Here is a 9065-nt window from a genome sequence, read left to right on the forward strand (position 1 = left end):
TGTAGGATTAGTATAAATGCGTGGTTGATGGTCGGCACAGACTCGGTGGGCCGGCGGGCCTGTTTAAGTGCTGTATCTCTAAACTAAACTAAATACTGGCACCTTGTGTCACAGACACACACTGACACCCAGCAACACAGAGAACCACTGATGCACAGTAACAAAGACATACACTGACAGCAAGTATCACAGACACACACTGACACCCAGTAACAAAGACATACACTGACACCAAGTCACAAAGACATGCACTGACACCAAGTAACAGAGACATACACTGACACCAAGTAACAAAGACAGACATTTACACCAAGTAACAAAGACACACACTTACACCAAGTAAACAGACACACACTGACACCAAGTAACAAAGACATACACTTACACCAATTAACACAGACATACACATACACCAAGTATTTTGACTTACATTTACACCAAGTAACAAAGACATACACTAACACCCAGTAACACAGACATACACTGACAGCAAGTCACAAAGACACACACTGACACCCAGTAACAAATAGATACACTGTCACCAAGTCACAAAGACATACACTGACACAAAGTAACAAAGACAGACACTTACACCAAGTAACAAAGATATACACTTACACCAAGTAACAAAGACAGACAATTACACAAACTAACAAAGACACACGCTGATACCCAGTGACACAGACACACACTTACACCAAGTAACAAGCACAGACACTGACACTAAGTAACAAAGTCATACACTGATCCCCAGTAGCACAGACACACATTTACACCAAATAACAAAGACATACACTTACACCAATTATTTGACTTACAATTACACCAAGTAACAAAGACTGACACTGACACCCAGAAACACAGACACACACTTACACCAAGTAACAAAGACATACACTTACACCAATTATTTGACTTACAATTACACCAAGTAACAAAGACTGACACTGACACCCAGTAACAAAGACATACACTGACACCAAGTCACAAACACATACACTGACACCAAGTAACAAAGACATACACTTACACCTTGTAACAAAGACATACACTGATACCCAGCAACACAGACACACACTGACACCGAGTTAGAAACACACACTGACCCCCAGTAACACAGAAACACACTGACCCACAGTAACACAGACATACACTGACACCAAGTCACAAAGACACACACTGACACCCAGTAACAAAGACATACACTGAAACCAAGTCACAAAGACATACACTGATACACAGACACACAGTTCCACCAAGTAACACAGACATACACTGACATCAAGTAACAAAGACAGACACTGATACCCAGTAACACAGACACACACTTACACCAAGTAACAATGACCTACACTTACACCAGTTAGCACAGACATACACATACACCAAGTATTTTGACTTACCCTTACACCAAGTAACAAAGACATACACTAACACCCAGTAACAAAGACATACACTGACACCAAGTCACAAACATACACTGACACCAACTAACAACGACATAAACTTACACCAAGTAACAAAGACATACACTGAAACACAGTCACAGAGACACACTACTGACACCCAGTTAGAACCACACACTGACCCCCAGTAACACAGACACACACTGACCCCAAGTAACACAGACCTACACTGACACCAAGTCACAAAGACACACACTGACACCCAGTAACAAAGACATACAATGACACCAAGTCACAAAGACATACACTGATACACAGACACACACTTACACCAAGTAACACAGACATACACTGACACCAAGTAACAAAGACATGCACTGATACCCAGTATCACAGACAAACACTTACAACAAGTAACAAAGACATACACTGTCACCAAGTCACAAAGACACACACTGACACCCAGTTACAAAGACATATTCCGACACCAAGTCACAAAGACATACACTGATACCCAGGAACACAGACACACACTGTCACCCAGTAACAAAGACATACACTGATACCAAGTCACAAAGATATACACTGATACCCAGTATCAAGGACACACACTGACACCCAGTAAAAAAGACATACACTGATACCAAGTCAAAAATACATGCACTGATACCCAGTAACACAGACACACACTGACACCGTGTAACAAAGACATACACTGACACCAAGTAACAAAGACATACACTGACACCAAGTAACATGACATACACTTACACCAAGTAAAAAAGACACACACTTACACCAAGGAACACAGACATACACTGACACCAAGTAACAAAGACATACACTTACACCAAGTATTTTGACATACACTGACACCAAGTAGCAAAGACATACACTGATACCCAGTAACACAGACACACACTTACACCAAGTAACAAAGACATGCACTGATACCCAGTAACACAGACACACACTTACACCAAGTAACAAAGACAGACACTGATACCCAGGAACACAGACACACACTTACACCAAGTAACAAAGACATACACTTACACCAAGTAACACAGACATACACTTACACCAAGTATTGTGACTTACACTTACACCAAGTAACAAAGACATACACTGACACCCAGTAATAAAGACATACACTGACACCAAGTCACAAACACTGACACCAAGTAACAAATACATACACTTACACCAAGTAACAAAGACATACACTGACACCCACTAACACAGACACACACTGACCCCCAGTAACACACAGACACTGACAGCAAGTCACAAAGACACACACTGACACCCAGTAACAAATAGATACACTGTCACCAAGTCACAAAGACATACACTGACACAAAGTAACAAAGACAGACACTTACACCAAGTAACAAAGATATACACTTACACCAAGTAACAAAGACAGACAATTACACAAACTAACAAAGACACACGCTGATACCCAGTGACACAGACACACACTTACACCAAGTAACAAGCACATACACTGACACTAAGTAACAAAGTCATACACTGATCCCCAGTAGCACAGACACACATTTACACCAAATAACAAAGACAGACACTGATACCCAGAAACACAGACACACACTTACACCAAGTAACAAAGACATACACTTACACCAATTATTTGACTTACAATTACACCAAGTAACAAAGACTGACACTGACACCCAGTAACAAAGACATACACTGACACCAAGTCACAAACACATACACTGACACCAAGTAACAAAGACATACACTTACACCAAGTAACAAAGACATACACTGATACCCAGCAACACAGACACACACTGACACCGAGTTAGAAACACACACTGACCCCCAGTAACACAGAAACACACTGACCCACAGTAACACAGACATACACTGACACCAAGTCACAAAGACACACACTGACACCCAGTAACAAAGACATACACTGAAACCAAGTCACAAAGACATACACTGATACACAGACACACAGTTCCACCAAGTAACACAGACATGCACTGACATCAAGTAACAAAGACAGACACTGATACCCAGTAACACAGACACACACTTACACCAAGTAACAATGACCTACACTTACACCAATTAGCACAGACATACACATACACCAAGTATTTTGACTTACCCTTACACCAAGTAACAAAGACATACACTAACACCCAGTAACAAAGACATACACTGACACCAAGTCACAAACATACACTGACACCAACTAACAACGACATAAACTTGCACCAAGTAACAAAGACATACACTGATACACGGTCACAGAGATACAAACTGACACCCAGTTAGAACCACACACTGACCCACAGTAACACAGACACACACTGACCCCAAGTAACACAGACTTACACTGACACCAAGTCACAAAGACACACACTGACACCCAGTAACAAAGACATACAATGACACCAAGTCACAAAGACATACACTGATACACAGACACACACTTACACCAAGTAACACAGACATACACTGACACCAAGTAACAAAGACATACACTGATACCCAGTATCACAGACAAACACTTACAACAAGTAACAAAGACATACACTGTCACCAAGTCACAAAGACACACACTGACACCCAGTAACAATGACATATTCCGACACCAAGTCACAAAGACATACACTGATACCCAGGAACACAGACACACACTGTCACCCAGTAACAAAGACATACACTGATACCAAGTCACAAAGATATACACTGATACCCAGTATCAAGGACACACACTGACACCCAGTAACAAAGACATACACTGATACCAAGTCAAAAATACATGCACTGATACCCAGTAACACAGACACACACTGACACCGTGTAACAAAGACATACACTGACACCAAGTAACAAAGACATACACTGACACCAAGTAACATGACATACACTTACACCAAGTAAAAAAGACACACACTTACACCAAGGAACACAGACATACACTGACACCAAGTATCAAAGACATACACTGATACCCAGTAACACAGACACACACTTACACCAAGTAACACAGACATACACTGACACCAAGTAACAAAGACAGACACTGATACCCAGCAACACAGACACACACATACACCAAGTAACAAAGACATGCACTGACACCCATTAACAAAGACATACACTGACACCCAGTAACACAGACACACACGGACACCAAGTAACAAAGACACACACTTACACCAAGTAACACAGACACATACTGACATCCAGTAACACATACACACACTTACACCAAGTAACACAGACATACACTGACACGAAGTAACAAAGACATACACTGATACCCAGTAACACAGACACACACTTACACCAAGTAACAAAGACAGACACTGATACCCAGTAACACAGACACACACTTACAGCAAGTAACAAAGACATACACTGACGCCCAGTAACAAAGACATACACTGACACCCAGTAACACAGACACTCACTGACACCCAGTAACAAAGACACACACTTACACCAAGTAACACAGACATCCACTGACACCAAGTAACAAAGACATACACTGATACCCAGTAACACAGACACACACTTACACCAAGTAACAAAGACAGACACTGATACCCAGTAACACAGACACACACTTACAGCAAGTAGCAAAGACATACACTGACACCCAGTAGCAAAGACATACACTGACACCCATTAACACAGACACTCACTGACACCCAGTAACAAAGACACACACTTACACCAAGTAACACAGACATCCACTGACACCAAGTAACAAAGACATACACTGATACCCAGTAACACAGGCACACACTAGTGTGGGGTGGGCACATCGGCGCTGTGGTTAGCACCGCAGCCTCACAGCTCCAAGGACCCGGGTTCGATTCTGGGTACTGCCTGTGCGGAGTTTGCAAGTTCTCCCTGTGTCTGCGTGGGTTTCCTCCGGGTGCTCCGATTTCCTCCCACATGCCAAAGACTTGCAGGTTGATAGGTTAATTGGCCATCATAAGTTGCCCCTAGTATAGGTAGGTGGTAGGGAAATATATAGGGACAGGAATGGATGTGATAGGAATACGGGAATAAAAGCAAAATACCGCGGATGCTGGAAATCTGAAACAAAAACAAGAAATGCCGGATTCACTCCGCAGGTCTGGCAGCATCTGTGGAAAGAGAAGCATAGTTAACGTTTCGGGTCAGTGACCCTTCTTCGGTACTGACAAATATTAGAAAAGTCACAGATTATAAACAAGTGAGGTGGGGGTAGGGCAAGAGATAACAAAGGAGAAGGTGCAGATTGGACCAGGCCACATAGCTGACCAAAAGGTCACGGAGCAAAGGCAAACAATATGTTAATGGTGTGTTGAAAGACAAAGCATTAGTGCAGATTAGGTGTGAATGTACTGAATATTGAACATCAGCAAGAGCAAACCTGAAGAAGAACAACCTGAAAAAAACAGTGGGTAAGCAAACTGAACAAACTAAGATGAAATGAAATAAATGCCAAAAAAGATTGTAAAAAATGTAAAAAGGATTGCAAAAAAAAGGAAGAAAAAATAACTAAAAATGACTAAAAATGAAAGTAAAGTGGGGGGCTGTCATGCTCTGAAATTATTGAACTCAATGTTCAGTCCGGCAGGCTGTAGTGTGCCTAATCGGTAGATGAGATGCTGTTCCTCGAGCTTGCGTTGATGTTCACTGGAACACTGCAGCAATCCCAGGACAGAGATGAGAGCATGAGAGCAGGGGGGAGTGTTGAAATGGCAAGCAACCGGAAGCTCAGGGTCCTGCTTGCGGACTGAGCGGAGATGTTCCGCAAAGCGGTCACCCAGTCTGCGCTTGGTCTCCCCAATGTAGAGGAGACCACACTGTGAGCAGCGAATACAGTATACTACATTGAAAGAAGTACAAGTAAATCGCTGCTTCACCTTGAAAGGAGTTTTTGGGGCCTGGGATAGTGAGGAGAGAGGAGGTAAATGGGCAGGTATTATACCTCCTGCGATTGCAAGGGAAGGTGCCCTGGGACGGGGACGAGGTGGTGGGGGTAATGGAGGGGTGGACCAGGGTGTCGCGGAGGGAACGATCCCTTCGGAATGCTGACTTGGGAAGGGAGGGGAAGATGCGACTGGTAGTGGCATCACGCTGGAGGTGGCGAAAATGGCGGAGGATGATCCTTTGGATATGGAGGCTGGTGGGATGAAAAGTGAGGACAAGGGGAACCCTGTCACGGTTCTGGGAGGGAGGGGAAGGGGTGAAGGTAGAGGTGCGGGGAATGGGTCGGACACGGTTGAGGGCCCTGTCAACCACAGTGGGGGGAAATCCTAGGTTGATGAAAAAGGAGGTCATATCAGAAGCACCGTCATGGAAGCTAGCATCATCAGAGCAGATGCGTCGGAGACGGTGAAACTGGGAGAATGGAATGGAGTCCTTACAGGAGGTAGGGTATGAAGAAGTGCAGTCGAGGTAGTTGTGGGAGTCAGTGGGCTTATAATGGATATTGGTAGACAACCTATCCCCAGAGATGGAGACAGAGAAGTCGAGGAAGGGAAGGGAATTGTCAGAGATGGACCATGTGAAGGTGAGAGAAGGGTGGAAATTGGAAGCAAAGTTGTTGATAGGAATACTGGATTAGTGTAGCATTCGTATAAATGGGTGGTTGATGGTCGGCACAGACTCGGTGGGCCGAAGGGCCTGTTTCAGTGCTGCATCTCTAAACTAAACTAAATACTGACACCTAGTGTCACAGACACAAACTGATACACAGTAACAAAGAAATACACTGATACCCAGTAACACAGACACACACGGACACCAAGTAACAAAGACACACACTTACACCAAGTAACACAGACACACACTGACACCCAATAACACAAACAAACACACTGACACCCAGTAACACAGACACACACTGACACCAAATAAATAAGACATACACTGACACCCAGGAACACAGACACACACTGACACCAAGTAACAAAGACATACACTTACACCAAGTAACAAAGACATACACTGACACCAGGTAACGAAGACATACACTGATACCCAGTAACACAGACACACACTTGCACCAAGTAACAAAGACATACACTGACACCCAGTAACAAAGACATACATTGACACCAAGTCACAAACACATACACTGACACCAAGTAACAAAGACATACACTGACACCAAGTAACAAAGACATACACTGATCCCCAGTAACACAGGCACACACTGGGGGGGGGGGGGGGGGGAGGCACATTGGCGTAGTGGTTAGCACCGCAGCCTCACAGATCCAGGGCCCCGGGTTCGATTCTGGGTACTGCCTGTGCGGAGTTTGCAAGTTCTCCCTGTGTCTGCGTGAGTTTCCTCCGGGTGCTCCGGTTTCCTCCCACATGCCAAAGACTTGCAGGTTGATAGGATAATTGGCCATCATAAATTGCCCCTAATATAGGCAGGTGGTAGGGAAATATATAGGGACAGGTGGGGATGTGATAGGAATACGGGATTAGTGTAGGATTTACGGGATTAGTGTAGGATTAGTATAAATGCGTGGTTGATGGTCGGCACAGACTCGGTGGGCCGGCGGGCCTGTTTAAGTGCTGTATCTCTAAACTAAACTAAATACTGGCACCTTGTGTCACAGACACACACTGACACCCAGTAACAAAAACAAACACACACTGACACCCAGCAACACAGAGAACCACTGATGCACAGTAACAAAGACATACACTGACAGCAAGTATCACAGACACACACTGACACCCAGTAACAAAGACATACACTGACACCAAGTCACAAAGACATGCACTGACACCAAGTAACAGAGACATACACTGACACCAAGTAACAAAGACAGACATTTACACCAAGTAACAAAGACACACACTTACACCAAGTAAACAGACACACACTGACACCAAGTAACAAAGACATACCCTTACACCAATTAACACAGACATACACATACACCAAGTATTTTGACTTACATTTACACCAAGTAACAAAGACATACACTAACACCCAGTAACACAGACATACACTGACAGCAAGTCACAAAGACACACACTGACACCCAGTAACAAATAGATACACTGTCACCAAGTCACAAAGACATACACTGACACAAAGTAACAAAGACAGACACTTACACCAAGTAACAAAGATATACACTTACACCAAGTAACAAAGACAGACAATTACACAAACTAACAAAGACACACGCTGATACCCAGTGACACAGACACACACTTACACCAAGTAACAAGCACAGACACTGACACTAAGTAACAAAGTCATACACTGATCCCCAGTAGCACAGACACACATTTACACCAAATAACAAAGACAGACACTGATACCCAGAAACACAGACACACACTTACGCCAAGTAACAAAGACATACACTTACACCAATTATTTGACTTACAATTACACCAAGTAACAAAGACTGACACTGACACCCAGTAACAAAGACATACACTGACACCAAGTCACAAACACATACACTGACACCAAGTAACAAAGACATACACTTACACCTTGTAACAAAGACATACACTGATACCCAGCAACACAGACACACACTGACACCGAGTTAGAAACACACACTGACCCCCAGTAACACAGAAACACACTGACCCACAGTAACACAGACATACACTGACACCAAGTCACAAAGACAC

The sequence above is a fragment of the Heterodontus francisci genome, unplaced genomic scaffold (genome assembly GCF_036365525.1).
Source record: "Heterodontus francisci isolate sHetFra1 unplaced genomic scaffold, sHetFra1.hap1 HAP1_SCAFFOLD_63, whole genome shotgun sequence".
In the NCBI taxonomy this organism is placed as follows: domain Eukaryota; kingdom Metazoa; phylum Chordata; class Chondrichthyes; order Heterodontiformes; family Heterodontidae; genus Heterodontus; species Heterodontus francisci.